The following is a 26,996-nucleotide window of genomic DNA, read 5'->3' as shown; positions in this document are numbered from 1 at the left end:
GGGATGTTATATAATATAAACTGTCTATACCATTTTACCTCTCTGAAACATGTGTGGCCCTATAGATTTTGAATATGGGATTATAGATCTATAATGATTATCTCAAAGTGTTGAGATTTAAATAATTGTGCAGAGTACTTACAGTGGCTGGCACATAGTAAGTGCATAATAAAAGTTTATTATTCCTGATACATAGGTTTATTTGTGGGCCAGAGTCCCCTCACATCTAGATGTGCTGAAGAAATTCTGCCAATATCTGCCTTCCTGGACTTTCCTTTCCTAGACCTGTGCCCCTAATCACCATCTGTAGTGTAGTCACTTAGCAAGTCATCTCTGCTGCTTACCATTATATTCCTAGCATAGCACACAGTGCCTGATCTATAATATAGGTGCTTAAAATATATTTATTGAATGAATAAATGTAACAATCCAGGCTGCTTCTCGGAAGTTACATTCAAGTTACCTTGATTGGATTATTGTGTGTCACAGTTTTTTAGCTTTCTTCTACCGGGGTTGATCCTTTTTTCTTTTTTTCTTTCCTTTTTTTTTAAGGGCTGTGATAGAGGTAGATTTTATTTTTAGTCTCTAGTATAAACTTGTTTATTTTAAAATAAGTTTTGTTGAGATATAATTTGTATAACATAAAATTCACCACTTAGTGTATACAATTCAGTGTTTTTTGGCATTCAGAGCTGTGCAACTATCACCACTACCTAATTTAAGAACATTTTCATTACCCCCCTCAAAGAAATCCTGTACCCATTAACATTAATTACCCTTCTCACCCCAGCCTACAGGGACTGATCTTATCTCTAGCATTTTAATGTTCCTAATTACATTCTTGGATGATAAACTGATCTTGAGTTTGGGGGGGTAGTTCTATTGCTATTTGTTCCATGTTTCAATTCAGTATGTAGTTCCCAGATCCCCTCAAATCCGGAGATGACATCGGCTGTTCTCTCTGGTAAATAGTTGGGTAATGAGAGGTGAGCAAAAGGGGGAGAAGCAGAGGAGGGCTTCTTTTAGGGGTAGATGTTTCATGTTTCTGCCTTAGCTGTTCTTCAGTTACTGCATTTGTCTCAGAAAGACTCAACTGTTTCACTCTGTACCATGACCACAGGTCTTTTGTAACCTGCCCTTTCTAGTTATATTTCTAATAATGTAGTGATTAAGAGCAGGCTCTGAAGATAAACTGTCCCAGTTCAAAATCTGGGACTTTAGTGCTTCAGGTTTCCTTATCTACAAACTGAGTATACCAATAGTACCTATTGTTTTGAGGATTGAATTGAAATAATAGATGTGGATTACTACATATCTCACTTTACACATACATACATAATACAAATATTGGCTATTATTTCCTTCTAGTCATTACTGCCCCTGTCTCTAAATTGAAAATCTGGAATTTGCTAATCCTTGAAGGAAAGAATAATTTTATACTTCTACAACTTTGCGGTTATCTCCATTCTTACCTCTTTGATGAACTCCTACTTATATTCTTCAAGGTTAGCTGAAATGTCATCTGTAGCTTCTCTGTAACTTATTCAATCTCTCTTACTTCTAAGAACTAATTGCTTCTTCTTGTGTTTCCATAGCACATTGAATACTTATTATAGCACTTACATTGCACTATATTTTTTTGCCTACTGCAGTTCTTGTCACATAGTAAATATCTAATGAATTCTGTTAATGTAAGACTACAATGCTTGAGGGAATTGGTCAGTAAATCATCCAAATATATGTAACCAGTGACTAAACTGATTCTTCCAGGAATGGACAGAATGAGGGAGGTTGTAAATTTAAGATGGCTCTTAAGAAAAAGAACTATATCTTAGAGGGGTAGTGGTGGCAATAAGTGATTTTAAGACAATGGACTTAAACCTGCTTTATTTAAATTTTTACACCTAGAAAAAATGGACCTTTACGTACCCCATGATCTTTATCCACTTATACTACAAATATTTGTCGCAAAAATGCTCTTTTGGGCACAGAAGTTAACGTCCTAAGTGAAAGACTGTTTTGAAAGTGCTCTGTAAATTTAAATTACTTTAATTAGTTTTATGTTTAAATCTAGGGTGACTCTGACAGGCTTGATGGGTTTAAGGTTGACTGAGGATCACACTAGATGTGGATTGGTGGCAGAGACAGGTAACGCCAAGGGAGCGACTGGGCAAGTGTGCTCCCGTGGGAGTGTGAGTGGGCGTGTGCGTTGGGAAAAGAGGGCGAGTGCGAACTGGGTGAGAAAGCAGGTAGGGGGAGTCTGCAGGCGTGGAAAGATGCGCAGGAAGCAGGGACGAGCGGGGCGCAGGACGCGGTGACGAATACACCGGACGTGGTGACGTAGCGCGCAGGCCGCAGCGGGGGGCGGACTCTCGGCCTTTCTTCCCCTTCTGATTTTCCCCCTCCCCCTTTTCTCCCTTTCCGGGTTTGGTTCCCCTTTTTCCCCTCCCCCCCTCCCTTCCCAGTTCTTCCCTCCCCCGCCCTGAACTCCCCTGCTTGCCTGGAGCTCTGGGGAAACCCCCGCCGAGAAGAGCCCGCCCCCAGAAGCGCGCCGCCGCGGGCCGTCGGGGCCGAGCCGCAGCCGAGCGGCGGTGGGCCCGGGAGGCGGGCGGAGACGCGGGCGCCCTCCCCGCTACGGCCCGCGTGAGGTGAGGCCACCTCCTGGCCGAGGGGGCAGGCGGTGCGGGCGGCCCGTGGGGAGGGGGCGTGGCGGCAGCGCGGACGGGCGGGCGGTGGCCCCCGGCCTGGGTTCCCTGCGTTGGAGCTTCCCGGGCCGGGGGCAGTGGGTCAGGGCCGGAGTCTCCGGTGAAGGACGGCCCCAAGGCCAGAGACGCCCCAAGTGTGCGCGGGGGACGCGGGGTGGAGGGCGGGGGGCTGGCGCCACCTGTGGCCTGTGCGGGGGGGGCGGCGGGTGGACCTAAAAACTTGAGCCCTTGTAGTGCTTGGGGGCGTCTGGCCCCGTGTGTTTCTTGGGGCTCGGTTTTCTTTCGAGGATTGGAAAAACTGGGAGGGGAAAGTGTTGGAGTGTTTCAAATTATGCGGGTGTCCGAATTTATTAGGGGACAGGGATTTGAGTTGGAACATACAGAGACATGTTTCTGGAGCTTAGAAGTTGGGCCTACACTAAGCTCATAACTCACTTGAGCCTCTGAAAACTACTCGATTTCGATTTATTGTAGAGCCCCAAATTTTTAACATATATGACTGTTAGCTTAGTAATACCACAGAATATTTACTCAAAGTGAGTTGTATAATAATAAGTGACAGAATAACAGCCCCAGAGATTCATTAAACCAAAAAAAGGTGTGGGAAAATTTAAATTAGATCGCAGTTGGATGAATGTTCTTGTATGTGTATTTTTCAAATAAGCAAAATTGAGAAACCTGCGTCCTGGCTTCTCCTGTTGGTAGGTAACATGGAGACTGGGGAGTAGGGAGGTGACAGATTCCACTTCAGGAATGTCGCAGATTTCTAGCATCTTGTATTTTTGGATAGTCATATTGAATTAGTTTTGTGGCTCTTCTTTATTACTAATGCTTTTTTTGTTTGTTTTCTTCCTCCCATATTTCCTTTATTTTCCCTTTTGGAGCCTGGGGGATCAAAACTAAAACGGTTTAGTGGTGGTAAGTGGTAGGTTAGGGTAATTGAGTTCACTTTTTGTATTCTTCTGTTGCTATTCTCTACAGGATTGAGAGAACTGAGAACCTTTCTTGAAGGTCTGATGAACAGGCAGGAAAAGTTAAATTTCAGAGTTGCAGTTCCATCTGTTTTTGTGTCCAATATACGATACTGTAAATCTCCACAATTCAAAACAAAAATTTAAAACATTATGTATGTAAAAATAGGGTGCCTGATATTTTAGTGGAAAAAGAGTCAAGAGGAGATGGCTTCTTTTCTCAGAATAAAAATCATAGACTTTGCAATTGCTTTTAAAGCCTTAGATCTGTAGCACTCTTTTGCCCTCAATATAAGCACTTGTCTCCTGGCTATTCCTTGAGCACACCAGGCACACTTCTGTTTCAGGGCCTATGCACTTGTTCCCTGGATCACCTTTTTCTTATAAAGCTGCACAGCCTTATCCCCTCACCTCCTTAGGTGTTTAGTCAAATTTCACTCTAACAGTGAAATTTCCTTGGCTATATAAATTGCAAAACCCCTCCCCCATGTACATTTACTTAACTAACTGTAACACTTCTCTGCTTTTTCTCTTTACCCCTTATCAACCTATAACGTACTATATATTTTGTCTCCCCCATTAAGAAAGCTTCATGAGGGCTAATGGCTCTACCCTCAGCACTGAGCATAGTACTTGATATGCAGTTGGCACTCGAGAAATAATTGAATAGGTGAGGAGTTTTCTTTTTAAACTCTTTCATTGTCATGAATTTCTGGTCATGATTAGTTGTTCTTGGAGGTTATGAAATAGATTTTCACTAGGTTTTGTAAGGTACTCATTGTAAGAAATTGAGATGTTTTTTCTGTCAGTTCTTGCCATATATGTCTTTTGACAGAGAGTCTTGGGCTTTCAGGTTATTGAATGAAAGCACTTCAAAGACAGAAGATGGGGAATCTTTGGCATTGGTGGTCTTAGAGGAAGATTATCTCAGATCCTAGATTTTTACCTAATGTTACAGGCTCTTCCCTTAGTTTTATCCACATCCCCAATTAGATATCACCATCCTTACCTCTTTGATCCCAAAGAGCTGAGCAGGCTAGTTCCATGTTGAATTTTTCAGTAGACTGAAGATGTTAGTATTTATAGTCCAGGCTGTGTGGGTTATGTTTTTTCTCCCATTTATGTGGAGACGTTGAGCTCAAAAACTATAAGAATAGCTTTCTCTAACGTAGAGTTTGGTTCTGGGGAACATCTGATCCTTTTTTTTTTTTTTTAAAAAATTTAACAAATCTGTTTTGGGGGGGCATTTTTAGGAACTAAGTTCTATATTAAGTCTGAGAATAGAAGGAGCAGGCTCTCTGAGTTCTGTGGATTATTCCTCATTTATTTTTTTTCCTTGTTTCTTGATTGGTGCATTTTTCACCTTCCTTGACCTTCTGGCTAGAATGGTCTGGATGAGATTTCTCTTTCAGTTTGGGGCAGTCCTAGCAACTGTTCTCCAGTTTGGGAAGGCAAAGGGTTGAAGTAATGCTTTAAACACTTTGTGGGAATGCTGGTGACACAGCCTAAGAATTTCGATTAAACCTTTGCCAGAACATTGAGAGCTGCCAGGCCAATGAGAGAACAGTTTGGGGGTGTTGGGGAGAATTGGGGATCTTGTATCTGGTGGACTGGATCTGGTTTGGATATTAGTATAAAGAAATAATAGCATCATAAGTGTATTAATAGTTCTCATTTTGTGAATAATTTCTTAAATGATTTAGGCAGATTGAGAAAAGCCTTCTACCAAACTTCTGTTGTCCCCTTTTAAATCCTTTCACATAGTTTCTAGGAAGTATTTTTCAAGCCCCAGAGATAAACATCTATATGCCTTGTTATCACCTCTTACAGATAGATTAATATTGAGTACTGATAATGGTTTAAGTGTAGCTAATGGTTTCTGAATGATGCAGTGCTTATTCCTGTGCCAGATTTCTTCATGAACTCAAGGGAAGCTTTCAGGAAAAAGCATATTTGGGGGAAGGAATAAAAAGTGTTGCATTTTGGTTACATGGTCCCAGGAAGTGCAGAGGAGAGACTTTGTGAAACTGTGTTTAAGGTTTTTCTGTGCCTCCTTATAAGATTGGATTAGAGGCTCTGTCCCTCTGTGGAATGTGCTCCCAGTTACAAGTAAGACAAATAACAACTCATGGCTTGAATATGCGTGCATGAATACAGTTGGTGGGTCTAATTTTAGAGACCTTCTTTATGCACATTGGCCTCAGTGTTTTCCTCCAGCTGTATCCTTCTCACCCTGTGTAGAAAATATTCCACCTGATGGTCTTTTAGTGGTTAACTTTTGTTCTTACCATGGTTGCCAGTTTAGCAGTGTAGCACCTGTTCCATCTTGCCAATGAAGTTACTGTGTCCATTCTTTCTTAAGTTTGAGTTTATTTCTGAAAACAGATATAGATAGGAAAGATTTCATAACTTTAATCTGTTTTGACTCCTCTTTGAGTTCCCTTAGATTTCCTTAGCATATATGTTTTCTCCAACACTTTTAAAAAATCGATGTCAAAAGCCTTTAATTATAATAATCTGCAAAGATTTCATTATTTTTACTTGGGATGTATGAAAGGAAAGATTCTGGAATGCTTCTTAAATCCAGGTGTTCTTTTTGCTTTTCTGCATGATCTCTTGTAAGTTGTTCAGTCTAGGTGTTTGAGCCCATGCAGGGAAAGCTGTTCCAGCTTTCTGATTTTGACAGTAAGTTTCCCAGAGCGCTTTCCTGTACTTTTAAAAAAAGAACTGATCAGAGTGGGAACCCCCCAGCCTAAAATTGAGAGAGGATAAGGAGAAAAGGTGCAAAAGCTTCAAGCAATCATGTTTTCTAGTAGTCAAAACATTTTGTATTTTTAAAGGATTCATTTTATTGAATCCTTCCTCTTTATTTTGTTAACTACATTTATTCCTCTTTAGTTTGTTAACTACAAAAGCATCAAAAATCTTTTCATTTCCTTTAATCGCTTGCTTACTTGTCACACTGTGACTTTTCTAAATTGTCAAGTCTTCAATTTTTCAGTCTTTCTGGGTATTTTCTTGGGAGAATTTTTTTTTTTTTTTTCATTGAAGACCTCAATCTTTTGCAAGCAAGTAAAAATTATAGTTTGGTCTGAGGTCCCAAAAGATCTCAGCTTAAGTCCTTATCCTATAGAGCTAGAAGTATAAAGATAAGTGAGGTATTCGGCAGGGTTTAAGAGAACTCTGTTTCTAGTTGCTTTTTGTTGATTATGAGTCTGTCGTGGGAAAAGAAAGAGAAAATTGGTTTGCAAGCTAATCAGGTTCTATCTTGATCTTTTCAAGGTATTTTTGCTCCTACTGTTAGTCTTCTATACACTTTTTGTCTAATCTACAGAATATAGACAGATCGTTTTAACTTTATTAACTAGTTTCCTTTGCTGCTTGGTCCATTATCTTCTTGTGTGGATGCTTTTGGTATATTTCATGGTGATAGTGTTTGTGCTGCAGTGTTTATTTTTAATAAAACCATATTTCATATTTCAAAGCACTTTTCTCTTTTCTAAAAGCTTATTGGACCTTAAAGTGGCATCAGTGTTTATATTAAAAGACTAGATTTTCCAAGTATGCATTTCTTGTTTTTGTGTGGAAGCACTGTTTCTGTTGTATATGTCAGTTGTAAGAATTTATGTATGGTTTTGGTATGCAGGCAGCATTATGAGCTTCATCCCTTGGAGAAGGGTGGTTCAAACTTGTGAAAGCTTCTGTAAGCTTCTTAACAGAATCAGGAGTAATCAAGGCAGTGACAATCTAAACTTAATAATGGATACATTTGAAGTACATTTTCTCCCCGTACACATAAATTGTTCCTTCTCCTTGCCCTTGCTATATGATTCTATGGGAAAAGGGAAGAAGAAAACCTAGGATAGTAACCAGCTGATAACTTCTAGGAAACAGTGTGCTATATATGGGTAGCAGGTGAGTGTATACCTAAGTGACTAAGTGGTTGCTTAATGTTTCTAATGCTATTGGTGGAGGCAGCTCCCAGCAGCCATCAAAATCAGTTGTTAGGTCTAATGGACCCCTTTTCATCCTTATTCAGTTTTTTCTTTCCTGAAATGTTTCAGCGACATGACTTTCTTTTCTACTTGCATTCCTTTTTCCTTTCATCCCCTTAAATGTGTATTTTTCCTCAAGATTTCTGTTGTATTCTCCCTTTCTGCCTCTGATTCTTAAACCTTAACAGTGTAAGCATCCCTTGGAGAATTTGTTAAGAATGTGGCATTAATATGATGGCTAGGTGGAGGGCCAGGGGAGGGAGGGAGCAATTGGAGGGATCATTTAATGACCTATATAGATGTCTAACCAATGTACTGTATACTTGAAACTAATTTAAATAAATTAAAAAGAAAAAAAAAAGAATGTGGCTTACAAAAGCCTTTGTGATCTGGTCCCTTCCAGACTCTCTTATGTATCTTATACCACACTTTCCTATTCTTACTATGTTCTAGCCCAGGGGTCCCTAACCCCCAGGCCATGGACGGGTACCTGTCTGGTACAGGTCTGTGGCCTGTTAGGAACCAAGCTGCATAGCAGGAGGTGAGCGGCAGGCAAGTGAGCGAACCTTTATCCGTTTTCGCTGCAGCTCCCCAGCACTAGCATCACTGCCTCAACTCCACCTCAGATCATCAGGCATTAGATTCTCACAGAAGCACCAGTCTCTGGTGCCAAAAAGGTTGGGGACTGTTGCTCTAGCCATAATGGCTTTTTTCTGCCCCAGGCCTTTGTGCTTATAGTTCCTTCTGCCTGAAATGCTATTCTCCCAGATCTTAACCTGACTTACCTCTTCTCATATTCAAGTCACAGCTCAAATGATTCCTCCATAGACTTCCCCTGATCGCTTTATCCAAAATAGTTAACCTCCCCTCTGTGCTTCATCACATTCCTCTGTTCCATTATCTCTATAGCATTTACCACTCTTAAATTGTCTTGTTTGTTTTATTGTCTGTAGTCTGGGTCACACCTAGAACTTAAACCCTATGAGAATAGGGATCTTATTTATTTTATAACTGCTGTATTCCTAATGCCTAGAATAGTTACTGAGCACACATTTATTGAATAAATGAATGAAATGTTGAATCCTGGGTCTTGTTCCCAGAAATTTTGATTTAGTAGGCTTGGGGTAGAACCCAGGAATTTTTATTTTAACAAACATTCCAGGTGTTTTTGATATCTCTGGTGAGTTGTCTTGGATGGCTTGAAAAACATTTATCTCCACAGTCTGTACATCTCAGCCACCCTGATGTCTTCACTTAGCATCTGTTGTTATGAGCTAATAATATGTGAGTCTCCGTCTCCACTTCTGATCTCTTGCCTGAGCTCTAGGCTTGTTTGTTTCGTGATCTGTTAAACATCTCTGTATGACTGTCATACAGAACCTCAAGTTCAACATGACCAAAGCAATAATAATTTTTCCATAGAAATGTGTTCTTTCTCAGTTCTTTTTCTGTTAATGATGCCACCTAGTTGTATAAGCCAGAAACCTGGATCCATACTTGAGTTCTTCTTACTCTGTAAAGTATATAATCATAAAGTTATATAGACTTTCATCTGTTAAGTCTTTCTGGAATCTTTCCATTTTTCTCCATTAGCATTGCCACTTTTTTAGTTCTGTAGACCATCATCTCTCATCTGGATAACTGATAGCTTTTAACTGGCCTTCCTGCCCTAGTCTTGCTTCCAGTCTTTTGTTTAGTTCTGTACCGTTTAGCCAAAGAAAACTAAATCTGTTATTTTCTCCTGTGAAAACCTTTTACTGTCTTCTTGCTCCTGGTATAAAGGCTAAACTTTTTTTTTTTTTAATGCCTGGGCGCTTTACATCACCTGCCTTACATTTTGCTGTTTTTCCTTTGCTTTCAGAGTTAGGCTTCAGCTACAGATTACTTGTTCTTTCACTCTCCCTCTTCTCTCACCTTGCCTTCAGGATACACCATTGTTTCTCCTGAATGCCACTCCACCCCAAAACAACAAAAACAAAAACCCTCACTGGTTTGAACATCATGTTCTGGATCCTTTCAGGGCATCTCCCAACCTCTCATTTTGTCTGCCTCTTTTGAACCTGTTTCCATAAAAGCTGAGTTTCTTTTTGTCTTTACCTTACATATCTCTCTCTGCACATTTCATTCTGAGTTTCAGCTCATACTAAAGTTAAATTTGCTAGGATCATGATCTCTTCCTATGCCAAAAGAGCTCTATAGAGCATGTGATTTTCATTTTATTCCTCTACTAGCTGTAAGGAAAAGAGTAGAAAGACAGGCATATATTCTAGAGGTGTATGTTCTAGATTGTGATTTTGCCACTTGTTTTGTCCCTCCTAACTAACACCATACCCAAGAGAGAATATTATTCAAGTCTTGATTTGGGCCAGAGCAATACTAAGGCCAACAATTGAATTGCTGAACTAAATTTTTGCCCTTGCTGCCCGTACCATCAAAATTGTACTTTTCTCATTATCAGGGTATCTTCAGCCTTATTATATCAGTTATCCCCCTTTCAAATTCTCCTTATTTTCCCTTCAGAGTTATTGGTTCTAAAATTTATTCTTTGTGTTTTACTCTCCATCCTATATTTTTGACTGGAGAAATGAGAAGACCAAGACAGTTTGCAATTGGAGTAGTTTCACTATATGATAGTGTAGGAATATTCTTTCTTTTTAACCAAATGACTATAATGGCTGAAAAATTAAGTTATTTAACTAGTAAAATAGGAGGACTTTTGAAAGAATTCAAACTTGTTTGGTAAGGGAGTAAAATCAGAGCCAGTGCTTAAAACTTTGAATTTTTAACCCTGTTTGAAGTTCTCTGAGCCTTTTCTGAGTTAACCCTCATTAAATCTGCTGAATAGGTGTCTTTATATGTAAAATGGAGTTGGTGGTCTGTTTCCTTTTAGGGTAGAGGAAAACAGGCTTCGGGAGGTATCTCTTAAGATTAAATACAGTAGTAATTCTTGATATATCTATTGATTTAAAAAGTAAAGACTTGAGATTGAAGCTGCACTTAATGGATTCTTGGGCTAGCTTCAATATTTTATCCTACCTATAATTAGTAGATAATACAGAAGAGGAACAAAGAAGTATCTGCAGATATTAAAGGAGCATGCTTTCCATGTAGCTGGAAAGAATTTGCAACTGTTTGGTGGCCACAGTCAGCAAGCATAGCCTATTTCACAGAAGATAGTCTGTGTTAAACATCAAATTATAAGTCTCTAAATAATGTTCTCCAGTGCTCTTAAATAACAGAACAGCATCGAAGTTAGTATTAGCAGAAAGTGGTGCTTAATTTCTGTGTGCTGTATTTCTCTCTTTTCTTTTTTCTTGTTGCAATTAACCTTGCTTTCCTAACTGTTTTTATGTCTCTTGGTTTCTCATAGGTTGGAAAATGGCAATTGTCTTTTCAGTTTAGTGGACTGGCTGGATTCAGCCATAGAATCTATTTAGATCTGAAATGTTTTCTAAGCCATGAGAATCTTTTCTGTGTTCTCTATTCTATGCTTTCATTTATTGTTGACTTGTGTTTTGCTCAATGCCCTCAGTAAAGGACACAAATTTAACTTTACCTATGTATACAGACTATCTATCACATGAGGCTCCCTGACAAGATTACAGATTTTCAATTAAGAATTACGGGCATTCATTGCCACTATGTAATTTTTACCAACCCAGCTTTTTTCATTAACACAGATGCAATTTATCTAACTTCTTTGGTGCATTATGAGCCTTTCTTATAGTATTAGCTTAGAAATCAGAGAAACTGTCAGTTTAGTTTTAGTCTGTGTTAGAAAAAACATTGCCTATTTGTTTTCTTCCCAAGACAGTTCTCTGTTAGAAGGTATCTCAGTTTCTGGTCCTTCTGTTTTTTTTGTTTTTGTTTTTGTTTTTTGTTTTTTGGGGTTTTTTTTTTGAGATCTTCAAGTCAGACTTGTAGAACTGCTTCCAGAGTAATACCTAACATCAAGAAATTTATGGAAAGAACAATGAAATGTTTAATAGATGTCCATTATTTGTTAGATATTGTGTTATATGCTAAAGATACCAAGATAAATTTAACATTGTCCATATCTTCAAGGAGTTTGTGTCTTATTACAAAAGACTAAATAACTTACAAAGTCATAAGTGTTACAAGGTGGTGATAAAATTTAATAAGAGAGCAAGGAGGAGGGATGGTTAACTCTAAATGACAGAATCAGATTCCTCCTTTTTCAGAGGAGGTAAAGTTTGAATTGAGTCTCAATGGACTAATTAATTCAACCAGCATATGAATAGCTACAGTATTAAGTGCTGGGAGTATAAAAGAATAAGACATAATTCTTACCTTCAAAGAGCTTAGATAAATCAGCGATACTTCAGCCTGATGAATACTGAGCTAGAGGAATGCACAAAGTGCTTTAGAAGCACAGTGAGGATCTGGAAAGACTCTCTCAGTGGGTGATAATCCACCTGAATTTTGATAGGCTGACAGGATTTAGCCAGGTGAAGTATGGGGAAGAGAGTTCTAGGGAGGGGTTGCATATATAAAAGGTGAAGGTTGTAGAGCAGAGCAGCATGATACCTTTGACAAGGAGCAGGATGTGCCTACACATGGGGTACTTTATGGGGTTAGAGAAAAGGCTAGAGAGGTAGGTAGGGGCCTGATCTTGAAGGCCTTATTTGATAGGCTAAAAAGTTTAAATTTTGTCGTAAACTATGAAAACTATTGAAGAATTTATTTATTTATTTTTTTAAGATCACTTTTTAGCAATTTGAGATCTAGATTGGGAAATAGACTGGAATCAAGCAGTCCAGTTTAAGAGCCGTCAAAATAATCCAGATAAGAAATAGTTAGGGTCTAAAGTGGTCCTGCAATTGTACAGAGATGAACAGATTCAAGAGATATTTAGTAGGTAGAATCTTTTAGACTTGGAGAAGGTGTGTGTGTGTGTGTGTGTGTGTGTGTGTATTGGTGAGAGGGATGAACTCTTGGTTGACTCCTAGTTTTCTGTATTTCATCTCAGTGTGGATGGTAAGCTTGGGAATATAGGAAGTTGCTTGTTTGGGAATAAATGTGAGGTGTTTGGTTTTGGATTGGTTGAATTTGAGGTACTTGTTGAGTCATGTGGAAATGCCTAATAGGAAGTTAGATGTACTCGTGTGGAATTGGAGAGAAAAATTGGGGCTAGAGAGTCATTTGGGAGCCAAAGTATATAAAGTTGTAGTGGAAGTGATGGATTTGGGTCATCTAAGGATCATATCAAGACTGAAGAGCTGAAGGCCGAGGAGCTTGGAGTACACTGACAGTTAAAGGTGTGACTGGTGGCAGTGGAACCCTGGAAGAAAATTGTAGAGGCCAAGAAGGCAGTTGGAAAACCAATAAAGTGTGTGTGATAGGATCTTAGAAGAGAGAGTTTCAAGAAGGGGGCAGGCAGTCATGTTAGTTGTTGTATAAAGTTCAAGTATGATAAGGACAGAAAAGAACTTACCGTGTTTAGCACTCTAGTCATTGGTGACGTTGGTGAGAGCATGGTCACTGGAGTGATGAAAGAGGCTAAATTGCATTTGGTTGAGGAATAAATAGGAGCGGGAAAGAAAAGGCAAATAAGCCCTATTTTTCAAGATTACAAAGAGATGGAGAGGACAGTAGTAAGGGAATGTGGAGTTCAAGGAAGAGCTTTTTAAGATGAGAGACTCAGGCATATTTATATGTTTGAGTAAGAGCAAGACAGTAGAAAGCGGTGATAATGGAGTGAAGTCCTTGAGCATGTAGAGAAGATGAAACCCAGAACAGAGATAGAATTATTGTTATCTCTTTAATTAAGATAGAAGGAAGGGTAAAGGAAGGGGTGGGGACAAATGTTTGGTGTTTGGACAAAGATATTTAAGGGAGTTCTTGCTTTGGGGCTTAATAGTCCTTGTAATATAGGAGATTTCTCCTTTTGATTTAGGGGGCTGGTGTTAAGAGTAAAGAGTATAGGTAAAATAGGGGCCTTGAGAAGGGAGCCAAATTTGAATAGCCGTTGAGAGAATAGGAGGGTATGTATGTATGGCTAGACAGGCAAATGTAGGATAGGGTGGTGAAAAGTGGAAAGGCTTTTCAAGCAGATAGAATAGCCTTGCCAAAGACTTAGGAATACTAAAGAATGTGATATGTGTGGAGAAGTAGCAGTATTTTGAATGGCTGGAAAGATATATGTAGAGCCTGATTTTATGGTAGGCTTTAAGAGCTTTATTAAAGAATATGGACTATTTTGAGGCAAAGAGGAACTTATAAAGATTTTAATCAGAAAAATGAAATGATTGTTTTACAGAGGTAACTGGTAGCAATTTGGAGAAATACTTACAGAGTATTTAGAGTAGAAGGAGAGACACTGGGTATGAGGCTATTGTATTAATTCGTGCATAAGATGTTGAAATCAAGATAGACCATAGTATGCTGGGTAAGAAACAAACCCCAAATCTCAGTAGCTTGAAACAAGTTTTATTTCTCACCCCCACACTACACATCCATCAAGGCTGGGTTAGAGACTTTTAGTTGTTCAGGGATAGAGGCCAACAGAGCAGCTCCATTGAGAGCATAGCCAGTTGGAGGCAAAAAAGGACGCTGGAAGTATTGCAACATTAACTAAATTGTGTGCCTAGAAGTGCTGGGAGTGAAGAAGACGGGACAGGACCTGAGAAGATCAGATGGATCCAGGAGATGGTGCCAGTTAGAGATTGGTTAAATGCAGGAGGAGAAGGAAGGAATTGGGAATAGATAACTTTCTGTCTTGGGTGGCTGGGTGGCGTTGCTGAGATAAGAAAGGGGCAGATTTTAGGAGCACCTATGTAAAGCAGCTATTAACAGACCTAAAGAAAGAAATAGATAGCAATACAATAATAGAGGGACTTCAGTACCCCACTTTCATCAATGGATATTCAGATAGAACATGAATAAGGAAACTTTGGCTTCAAGTAGCAAATTAGACTAGATGGACTTAACAGACATATACAGAACATTCCATCCAAAAGCAACAGAATACACATTCTTCTCAAGTGCATATGGAACATTCTCCAGGGTAGATAATATGTTAGCCCACAAAATAACTTGTAATAAACTTAGAAGATTAAAATCATATCAAGATTCTTTTCTGACCACGATGGTATGAAACTAGAAATCAATTACAAGAAGAAACCTGGAAACTTTACAGATGTGTAGAGATTAAATAACATACTGCTTATCAGTGGGTCAAAGAAGAAATCAAAAGAGAAAAAAAAAATCCCAGAGAAAAATGAAAATGGAAATATGCCAAACAAAATACAAAACCTGTCAGATGCAGCAAAAGCAGTTCTAAAAGGGAAGTTCATAGTGATAAAGCCTACATTAAGAAATGAGAAAGATCTCAACCTAATTTTATATGTCAAGGAACTAGAAAAAGACAAAATAAGCCCAAAGTTAGTGTAAGGGTGAAAATAACAAATATCAGAGCAGAAATAAATGAAGACTAAATGACAATTGAAAAGTACAATGAAACTAAGCTGGTTTTAAAAATAAATAAAATACTTAAACCTTTAGCTGGATTCGACAAGGAAAAAAGAGGACTCAAAATCAGAAACAAAAGAGGAGACATTACAACTGATACCACCGAAAAACAAAAGATAGTAAGCGACGGCTGTGAACGGTTATGCAGCAACAAATTGGACAACCTAGAAGAAATGGAGAAATTCCTGGAAACACAACCTACCAAGACTGAGTCATAAAGAAATAGAAAATCTGAACAGACCCATTACTAGTAAAGAGATTGAATCAGTAATCAAAAACCTCCCAATATACAAAAGTTCAGGACCTTATGGTTTCGTTGGTGAATTCTACCAAACATTTAAAGAAGAATTAATACCAATTTTTCTTAAACTCTTCCAAAATATAGAAGAGGAGAAAGTACTTCCAAACTCATTGTATGAGGCCTGCATAACCCTGATACCAAAATCAACAAGGACACTATGAGAAAATTACAGGCCAGTATCCCTGGTAAACATAGATGCAGAAATCCTTGACCAAAAAAAATAATAATAATTAGCAAACCGAATTAACACATTAAAAGGACCTACACCATAATTACTACACCAAATCCTACACCAAAGTGAGATTTATTTTGGCTGCAAGGATAGTTCAGCATTTGCAGATCAATTAATGTGATACACCATATTGACAAAATGAAGGGTAAAAGTCATGTGATCATCTCAACAGATGCAGGAAAAGTATTTGACAAAATTCGATATCTATAATAAGAACTTAAAGTGGGTATAGAGGAAATGTTTAACATAATAAAGGCCATATATTACAAGCTCACAGCTAACATTATATTCAGTGGTGAAAAGCTGAAAGCTTTTTCCCGCCGTTTTTATTCAACATATTGGAAATCCCAGCTGGAGCAATTAGGGCAAAAAAAAAAAAAAAAAATCAAATTGGAAAGGAAAAAGTAAAGCTGTGACTATTTGCAGGTGACATATAGACAAGACCCTAAACATTCTACTAAACTGTTAGAACTAATAATTCAATAAAGTTGCTGGATATAGAATCAGTACACAAAATTAGTTGTGTTTCTATATATTGATAATGAACTATCAGAAATAGAAATTAAGAAAATCATACCATTTATAATTACATCAAAATGAGTAAAATGCCTAGGAATAAAATTAACCAAGGAGGTGAATGACCTGAAAGCCATAAGATATTGATGAAAAAATTGACACAAATAAATGTAAAGATATCCCGTGCTCATGGAATGGAAGAATTAATCTTATTGAAATGTCCATAGTACCCAAAGCAATCTACAGATTCAGTACAATCCCTATCAAAATTCCAATGGCATTTTTCACAACATAGAACAGTCCTAAAATTAGTATGCAACTACAAAAGACGCTGAATAGCCAAAGCAATTTTGAGAAAGAACAACAAAACTAGAGGCATCACACTTCCTGGTTTCAAACTCTGTTACAAAGCTATAGTAATCAGAATATTATGGTGTTAGTATAAAAGCAAGACACAGATTAATGGAACAGAATAGAGAGCCCAGAAATAAACCCATGTATATATGGTGAATTAGTTGATGACAAAGGAGCTAAGAATACACAGTGGGGAAAGGATAGTCTTCAATAAATGGCCTTAGGAAAACTGGACCACTATCTTACACTATATAAAACAATATAAAACAACATAAAACTCCTTGGACAGAAGCAGTAAGCTCCTTGACATCTATTTTGATACTTTTTTTGGATTTGAGACCAAAAGCAAAGGCAACAAAAGCAAAAATAAACAAGTGGGACTATATCAGATTAAAAAGCTGCTGCACAGCAAGGGAAACAAACCATTAACAAAATGAAAAGATAACCTACTGAATAAGAGGAAATATTTACAAATATATCTGATAAGGGCTTAATATCCAAAATATATAAAGAATTCATACAACTTAATTGAAAATAATCTGGTTAAAAAATGAGCAGAGGAACTGAATAGACATTTTTCCAAAGAAGGCATACATATGGCAACAGGTGAAAAGGTTCTCAGCACCACCAGTCATCAGGGAAAGGCAAATCAAAACCACAAGATACCACCTCACACTTAGAATGGCTATCTACAAAAAGATGAGGTAAATGTTGGCGAGGATGTGGAGAAAAGGGAACCCTGGTGCACTGTTGGAGAATATAAATTGGTATAGCCACTATGGAAAACAAACATTATGGAGGTTCCTCAAGAAATTAAAAACACCTACCATATGACCCAGCAATCCCACTTCTGGATATATATCTGAAGGAAATGAAATCACTATCTGGATAAGATATCTGCTCTCCATTGCAGCATTATTCACAATAGCCGAGACAAACAACCTAAGTGTTCAGCAACAAATGAATGGATAAAGAAAATGTAGATACACATACATGCATATGCAACACAATGGAATATTATACAACCATAAAAAAGAAGGAAATCCTGTCATTTGCAACAACATGGATGGAAGATGGACCTTGAGGGCATTATGCTAAGGGAAATAAATCAGAGAAAGACAAATATTGTGTGATCTCACTTGTATAGAATCTAAAAAAAACCAAAATAAAACTGGGATACAGAGAGCAGATTGGTAGTTGCCAGAGGTGGGGGATGAGGGGTGGTGAAATGGGTGGACAAAAGGTAAAAACTTCTAGTTATTAAAAAAATAAGTCTTGGTTATGTAATATACAGCATGCTGACTATTGTTAATAATACTGTATTGTATATTTTGAAAGTTGCTAACAGTAGATCTTAAAAGTCCTCATCACTAGGAAAAAAATTTGTAAATGTGTCTGGTGATGGATGTTAACTAGACTTATTGTGATCATTTTGCAATACATATATTGAATCATGTTGTACAGCTATAACTAGTAAAATATATATCACTAAAACATAGGGACAATTTCGCGGTTAGAGGAGTGTTGGTAGAGAGTTTTCTTTTGGAAATGTGTAGCAGCTAGTTGTTTAATCTGCAGCTCTAGAGAGAGGCAGGGATATTTAGATTTTAGAGTACACTGCACACGAAGGGGGTTCAATCCATGATAGGGTAGGAGATCACCTTGGGCAAACAGAGTGATGAGAGAGTGATGAGGCCCTAGGAAATACCAGAATTTAAGAGGCACTTACAGCCTGATGGCACTGGATTTTAATATAAAGACTGACATTTTTGGGACCAAGGCAGCCTATGCCTGTTCCTGACACTTAACTCACTAGTGTTCTGAGGAAGGAGTGGATGTGAGCTTTGAGAAGCTGCTGCTTTGACCATTTGACAGATACTTCAGAGTATATTAGCTCTGTTATTTGTACTAATGGTGGATTTATTTTTATAGGTTCTTGGAATACAATTTTTTTTTCCTGGATGTCTTAAACAACAAATGTTTATTTTTCTCCCAGTTCTCGAAGTTCAAGATCAGAGTGGAGGTCCAAGATCAGTGTGCCAGCATGGTTAGGTTCTGGGGAGGACTCTCTTCTTGGCTTGCAGGTGGCTGGCTGACTTCTCGCTGTGTCCTCACAGAATGGAGAGAGTGCTCTCTGGCATTTCCTCCTCTCAGAAGGACCCATGGATTTAGGAACTCTTGACCTCATTTAACCGTAATTACTTCTGTAAAGACCCTATTTCCAAATAGTCATGTTGGCGGTTGGGCTTCAACATATGAATTTTGGGGAAGGGTGCAAACATTAAGTCTATAAACACCACCTGAATGAAGCTCCCCATGAATCTCACCATCCCTAAAAGTAGGATGACCAGATGCTATGTAACGTGAAGCTATCAGCTCTGAAGTAGTCATGTCAAAATGGCTGAACCTAAATTTAATCAAGCGTTTAGATTTAATTTCCTGATTCTAAGAAGTCAGAGGATATAGTGGGGATCCACTAAAGTGGACCAGATAGGTAAGATTTTCCACTTTGCAGGCCATATATCCTATCATAGCTACTCTAACCTCTGCCCTTGTATGGCGAAAGCAGCCATGACACTATGTAAATGAATGGGTTCCAATAATACCTTATGGATACTGACATTTGAATCACATATAATTGTCAAGGGGCACAAATTATTATTTTGATTTTTTTCTAATTATTTGAAAATGTTACAACCATTCTTAGTTTGCAGGCTGTACAAAATCGTGGTTGTAAATCATATCTGACATTTGTATCTAGAATATATAAAAAACTTAAAACTCAATGATAAAAAGACAACCCAATTCAAAAATGGACAAAGGATTGGAATAGAGATTTCTCCAAAGAAAATATACAGATAGCCAAGAAGCACAGGAAAAAAATATTCCACATTGTTAATCATTGAGAAAATGCAGTCAAAACCACAATGAGATACCAGTTCATACTGACGGTAGTAAAAAAGTCAGATCATAACAAGTGTGGAAAAACTGGAACCCTCATACGCTGAGGGTGGGAATATAAAATGGAGTAGCCAATTTGGGAAAATCTGGCAGTTCCTCAAAAGGTTAAACATAGAGTTAGCATTTGATCTAGCAACTCCACTTCCAGTGGAAATAAAAACATATCTGTACAAAAGCTTGTACACGGATCTTCATAGCAGCATTATTAACAATAGCCAAAAAGTGGAAACAATCCAGATATCTATCAGTTGATAAATGGATAAACAAAATATCTATATTGTACAAAGGGATAGTATTCAACCATGAAAAGAATGAAGTACTGATACATGCTACATGAGAGAAGCCAGACAAAAAATTATTAAAATGGAATACATTTTAATTTTTTTGCTTGAATTTGGATATGTTTGGTAATTCACAAAGTTTTAATAAAGTTATTGTAGTCTGTAAACTAGTTGGCAAGACATAGGCTAAAAATTGGTTCAGTTTCCCCATACTTACAAGAGAGTTAAGTGAACAAAGAATATATCGTGAAAGCATAATAATACATATTAGATCATTTAATCCTCAGAGTAATAATTCCCATGGAGTACTGTATTATCCCTATTTTACAGTTGAAGCTTAGGGAGTGTCTAAGTCTCTCTGGCCGCTGTAACAAAATACCACAGACTGGCTGGTTTATCAGCAGGAATTTATTTCTCACAGTTCTAGGCTGACAAGTCCAAGATCAAGGCACTGGGATGGTCACATTCTGGTAAGGGCCCTTTTCCTGGTTCATAGCCACTGTGTCTTCACATGGTATATGGGTATAGGAATTGCTCTGGATCCTTTTTTTGAAGGCACTGAATCCATTCTTGAGGACTCTGCCCTTGTGACCTAATCACTTCCCAAAGGCCCCACCTCCTAATATGGTCATCTTTAGGGGTAGGATTCAACATCTGAATTTTGGGAGGATACATTCAGACTATAGCAGGGTTACGTTCGGTTATCTGTCCATCATCATGCAGCCAGAACATAACTCAGTTTCATGCTGAACCAGCAAATGGAATTGCTTTTCAGGACACAGTAAAATTTACACTGGATAGCCAAGAGTTTGCATTAATGTTGCTTCTTGGTTTTTTTTTTACCCCAACTTTATTTCGTAGAATTTCCAACCTATGGAAAAGTTGAAAGAGTGATACAGAGAATACCAGTATGACTTTTACTTATATTTATCAAATATTTTGTCACATTTGTGCTCCCACACTTTTTCTTTACCCCTTTCCTTTCTCTACCTCTCTTCACTTCTCTCTCCCCTTCCCTCCCTACACATATTTACATTATTTTTTTAATTGCCTATTAGGAAATAATAGACATCAGGAAGCTTCACCGCAAAATTTCTTAAGCATTTATAACCTAAAAACAAGATGTTTTCCTATATTACCACAACATTATCATCAAACTCATCACATTTAAAATATCTTACAGTAACATAATATATAACTTATACTAAAATTTCCTCAGTTATCTCAACAATTGAGATACTGCTTTATAACTTTCCTTCCAATCCTGGATTTATTCAAGGATCATGCATTTAATTGGCATGTCTCTTTAGTCTTTTAATTCAGAGCATTTCTCTTCTCCTTTTCCTGTTGATATTTTTGAAGAGCCCAGGCCAATTGTGTTGAAGAATGTTTTATGATTTGGGTTTGTCATGTTTAGATTCAATGTAAACATTTTTGGCAAGAAGATATATGCTTCTCTGCACATGATGTTACTTTGTCCCATTATTGGTGTTATTAAGTTTGATCATTTACTTAATGCCAGCTACATTTCTTTTTTGTAAAGGTACCTTTTCCCTTTTGTAATTAAGAAACAATCTGTAGTATGATACCTTTATTGCATGACTTCTGTTCCCCAACATTGTACCTAGTGGTCTTAACATCCATTGCCTGAATCAGTTATATTGGTGGTTGCAAAATGTTGATTTTTTTCTTCATTTTGTCTACATTTACTAGTTGGTGGTGTTCTATGAAGAAGAGGTTGTCTTCCCCCCACCCTTTTTTGTTTTTGAAGATCACTATAGATTTGGTATTTTTTAAAAAATTAATATGTTACAATCCATTGCTGTCAATATCAAAATTACCAACAATACTCAGTATCAAATACAGCAATTGTCATAATTTGGTTAATGGGAGCCCCTTCAAACTGACTCCTGTATTATCCTTTTGATATGTCCAAATCAGGTTTTGAGCACTTCCTTACACTCTGACACAACAAGGTGTTTCAGGCTCATGTTTGTACTTTACTTACCCCAGACCTGGAGTCAATCATTTCTACAAAGAACCCTGATTCCTTTAGTGGGGATGGTTCCATTAAAAAGGAGCTGTTTCTTCTTCTTAATTAATTATCTGTCCTTTGCTATCTTCATAGGATGAATTATTTCCAGTAAAAAAAAAAGAGTGGATTCCAGACTTAAGGCCCTTCTGTGTTTTCCTAGATATACTTGATAATAAAATATCTAAATTGAGTTATTTCTCAGAATGAAGTGAGTTATAGGCAGCTATGATGACTTGCTATGGGAAATGGGTATTGAGTAGAAAATTGGTATCGTTATGATGCTTCTCCACTTATAATGGGGTTATGTCCCAATAAACCCATTGAAAGTTAAGAATGCATTTAATACATCTAACCTACTGAACAGTGTAAGTTAGCCTTCTCTACCTTGAATGTGCTCAGAACACTTAAAATAATAGACTACAGTTGGGCAAAATCATCTTGCCGCCACTGCCTACCATCACAAGAGAGTATTGCTAGACCATGAAAAGACCAAAATTCAAATTATGGTTTCTAGTGAATGCATATTAGTTTCTCATTGTGAAGTTGAAAATCGTTAAGTCAAACCTTCATAGTTTTCGGATTGTCTGTGTTGGGTTTTCCCCCTAACTCGATGACATCTGAAGGTGAAAATAAGTTTTTATATCCATTTTACTCTCATGTAATCCCAGTTTTTTCTTCCTGTGGTGTAGTCACTTAAGGGTCGTTTCCTTCTTTTCATCTTATGCTGTTTGAATTAAAATCTCCTTAGAAAGGACTTTCATACTTCATGCTTTGAACCTGAACTTGCATTCGTCTACATGTATATTTTACATATTGGTCTATAAATACAACCTGGGAAGCACATGGAATTGGAGTGTCTGTTCTGTGGAACATTTCTTTTGGAGTATAGGCTTTTGGCTATTTATGAGGTCTGATGTTTTAAAAAATCCAAAATAGAATTAGCCTTAGAATTGGAATCTGGTATGCCCAGTCACTTTTGGTCCAACAGATTGAGAATGTCCTATTCTAGGAAACTGTATGAACCAGACATGTCATTCTCTTCCACAAAAACATTTTGCACTGAAGGAGAAACCTGTTAAACCTATCTTTATGGTCCTTTGATGTGGAAACATAAATAAGCTGTAATAAAGGGATAATGTGCTTCATTGTGTTCTGTTGAAATATTTAAAATCCTGTCTGTCATCTCTGTGGAAGAAATATAGAATATATTTCTGGAGGGGGGAAATTGGTCATTTCCAGAAGTTATAGATAATATTTTACTTAACACTAGATTAACCTATCTGTTGATTATACGGCTTATATATTTATGTGGATGACTGCTCTAAGATTACTTAAGAAATTAGCTGGCCGGCAACATAAAAGTGCAGATATTAAAATGAATTGCATGCCTTCCAACTATATCTATTACTTGGGTAAATTTAGAACCCTGTAGAACTCCTGTAGAATTGAAATCGCTGGGGATTTTAATAGTCAAGACAGACAATATCCAGCTTTTTGGCATAAGGAAGAAGAAAGGTGTAGCTTCAAATTAATTTTTGCACTGTCACCCAGACTGCTTAATTAAGACACAGAGTCCCCTGAAAAGTCAGAACTGTTCTGAGAATTTTATTTCATTGTTGCTGAAAACTTGTTAAAGCCTAGGTCCTGGGTGTGAAAGAGATAAATTTTTTCCCCTCCTAGGTGAATTGCTGGAGGCTATTCACTATCTTTTCCTCAGTCTCCCCAAATTATCCTTGATAAATGGAGTTATTATACTTCACCTGAATGGATGAGGTAGTATACCTGAGCTAGAGATCAGGTGAGCATTACACTTGGGTACTTGTGAGTGAATTTTATGACACTGGAATTATTTTGCATGTGTGTGAATTCAGGCTAGTGTAGAATATTTTGAAGAGAAACTTAGTTATTCCATTTATATGTACATGGAATGTGAAAATCTTTTGATGGAGTTAGGTAGGAACTCAACATAAGAAACAGCAAATAAAAGGAATGGTTATTTTGACTGGCTAATTTTAATATAGTTAAAAAGGAGTAAGATTTTACGTAGCATGAATATGATGTGTTTACTACCTGTTTTGACAATCAAAAATGTAGGACTTTGTTGCTAGAAATTTTAAGGACACTGGAAAAAATGCTAAAAAATTACTGTAAACCAAGAAAAACCTGAAGAAAATGAAATGTTTTTTTTTTGGATCCTGAATTTATACAAATTGTGATATGTTTAAAATTGAAAAACAAAATCTACATATTACTCTCATTGAATTAAGCCCGGGTGCTTCTCCCAACCCCCTTTCCTTCCTTCTGGGGCTTCCATCCTTGGAGAAATGAGCTGCCCTCAGGGGACTTACTGTTTAGTGAGGCAAAATGTTATGAATGAGAGGTAGCAGGATGGTTTTCATTTTCTTTTTGCTTATCTTTATTTGCAAACAACATGGATTTCTCATATAATTAAAGGAAAAAAATCAGTTACTTAAAAATATTTTCTAAAAGGATAAAGGGGCTATAAATCAACTCTTAAAATTTCTAAGTACTCCAATAGACTTGTTCTGCCGTGGTCTTGATTCGGCTCTAGTTAGGAGAGTTTCCTGGGTTTTTTGGCTATTTCTTTGGATAATCTCTCTCTTTATATTGCAGCTGAAGTCTTTGTTAAATCAGTTTAATATATTTAATCAGTTACTTAGCTAACAAAATTTCTATTTAATCCTAATGATATATAATTCTGCTTCTGTGAAAGAGTATAAATATGCCCATTTGAACTTTGGGAGGAAAAGCTTGTGCTTATTATTTTCTTGCCTTAACTTACTGGAGACTTGACATTTTTACGTCACAAAAGGGATCTCTGCAAAATTTGAAGAAATAATATGTACTTTTACTAGACTAAAAACTTTATTTTAGGACAAAGTAGCCCTTGGGGTGACAGAGAAGAATTGCATTTTTTCCCCATAGTTCCCAGGATTGTTCAGAGATAGCTTGAGTGTTATATAAGGTGTTTGGGACTATTAGAAAGCTTAGCATCTTTCTAGGTCTGTGGGTTACAAATTTTTTGTGTACTAAAGGACCTTACTGGCTAGCTGTGGAGATAAACTGGAAATGTTTAATGATCAGAACAACAATAGTTATAATGGATTAGATTCTGTAATATAAACAGAATGGAATGGAATTTAGTTGAGTCTAATCGTGTATACAAACCTGAGAAAGAAGAGACGAGAGATAGAGAAAGGTAGGGAAAAGGTAGGAATTGAACTGGATTTTTATTATGGAAATTTTTGAATATTCGAAATCAGTGGGAATAGTAAAGTGAACCCACATATATAGTTATTAGTTTGTGGCTAATCTTGTTTGATCTGTACTCCTACCACCCCTGTTTTCTGATTATTTTGAAGCAAATATGTGATGTATTATTTAATCCATAAATACTTCAATATATGTCTCTAAAAATACAGACTTTTAAAAAACATAATACCATTACCATTTGCACATTTAAGATAACAATAATTCCTTAATATTAAATATCTGATATTCATATTTCCCTGATTGTATCATAATTTTTAAAACAGCCTATATGTTTAAATAGGATCCAAAAAAAGTATATACTTTTTTGTTGGTCAATGTATCTTTAAAATCTCTTAATCTAAAAGATTTCCCCTCCTTTTTTTTTTAACTTCGCAGTTTATTTGTTGAAAAAAGTGTATCTATTCAGTAGACTTCCCTACAGATGGATTTGGTGATCAGCATAGTGATGTCATCTAACATGTTTCTCTGTCCCCTGTATTTCCTTCAAACTGGCAGCTATATATAGCAACTTGATCAGATTCAGATTCACTGTTTTTGGTTAGAATACTTTATAGTGTATTTACATTAGGAAGAAGTGTGTGACTTCTGTTAGTGTCTTTTTTATGATGTCAGCAGTCATGGAGATCATTGTCTATATTCCTTCATTAAACTTCACAAGAGGTTACAAAATGGTGATTTTCAAATTCTATTTCTGAATTTATTTTAGCTAAAATACTATTATAAGGAGATACATTCTCTCATCACCTATTTGGTTACTCAGAGGTACAACTTGTATAGGAAAGGCAAGACAAACGTTTGAGTCTTTTAATTAACAGTTATCACCATTTTCAAAATAATGAGTTTGCTCACTACCAACCTGCTAAGGTGACTGATGAGTTTTATTTTAATTGTCATTGTGAACTCTCCAGTTTAAGCATGTTTATGCCAATTTCAGTTTCATCTCTATTGATGTCTCATTGATTGGCTTACCTTGGCAAAGAGTATCTTGATACTCTTTGATAGCTTCTTTGTTTTCTCACTGACATGATGTTCTGAGATCACCTGTTACTTTTCTATTTCTGGGTTTATTTCAGTCATTGCCCCTAAAACCTTGGTTTCTTTAAGGGGAAATGATGTTTAGAGACCACGGTCTGTGTGCAAGAGTACTTATTTGCTTAGTGGGTTGGTCATTGTTTCTTGCTATTCTCAGTGAACAGGGCTATGAAATAAGGTGGCTTTTTAAAAAGTATATCACAAACTCATATCAATATTCCCCATTCACAGTCAGGAGTATAGATTTTTTTAATTTAACGTCTTCAATCTTACAGAGATTTGCATTTTTCAGATTACAAAAGTAATATGTACTCATTGTAAGAAATTTAAATAAATCAAAAGAATATAAGGTAAAAGGTGAACATCCTACCCTACCCCAGAATCACTGGTTAACCATTTAACATAATTAACTCAATAGGCTTTATAGTGAGTATCTTTTTTCTTTGTCAATTATAGACACTTGGTTTAGGCAGTTAAAATTTTGGGATCTTTTTTGGGGCTAGAGAAAGTATGATGAGAAGGAACTCTTTATGTGAAATGAAGATTCTTACATATTTTATATTTACTTTTTGAGTTGGTATTACACATATAAGGTTCAAAAATTCTAAGGATAGAAGTAGAGTGAAGTTTTCTTCTTGCTCCTTTCATCTAAACCGTTCAGTTCCTCTTTCCTGAGGCAACTAATATTACCAGTTTTTGTGCATCCTATGTACTTATAAGCATAAAATATACATATGTATGTATATGTGTATATATATGCATATGAAAGTATGTATATACTTTCCCCCTTTTTACAAAAATTGTGGTTCTTGCTCTTTTAGCAATATA

At 36.9% G+C, this 26,996-nt stretch overlaps 1 protein-coding gene across 1 annotated transcript in view; it reads left to right on the top strand.

Moving 5' to 3' along the window:
* The first annotated feature begins 2,515 nt into the window (after window positions 1-2,515).
* Window positions 2,516-26,996, top strand: part of R3HDM2 (R3H domain containing 2) — a 128,593-nt gene continuing 104,112 nt past the window's right edge. Inside the window, 1 exon segment of the mRNA XM_039865755.1 lies at window positions 2,516-2,648. The gene's annotated coding sequence lies outside the window, so the exon portion shown is untranslated.

This window comes from Pteropus medius, unplaced genomic scaffold (genome assembly GCF_902729225.1).
Source record: "Pteropus medius unplaced genomic scaffold, Ma_sr-lr_union100, whole genome shotgun sequence".
Taxonomy (NCBI): Eukaryota; Metazoa; Chordata; class Mammalia; order Chiroptera; family Pteropodidae; genus Pteropus; species Pteropus medius.
The sequence above is the reverse complement of the archived record's forward strand: the minus strand, read 5'-3'. Positions and strand labels throughout refer to the sequence as shown.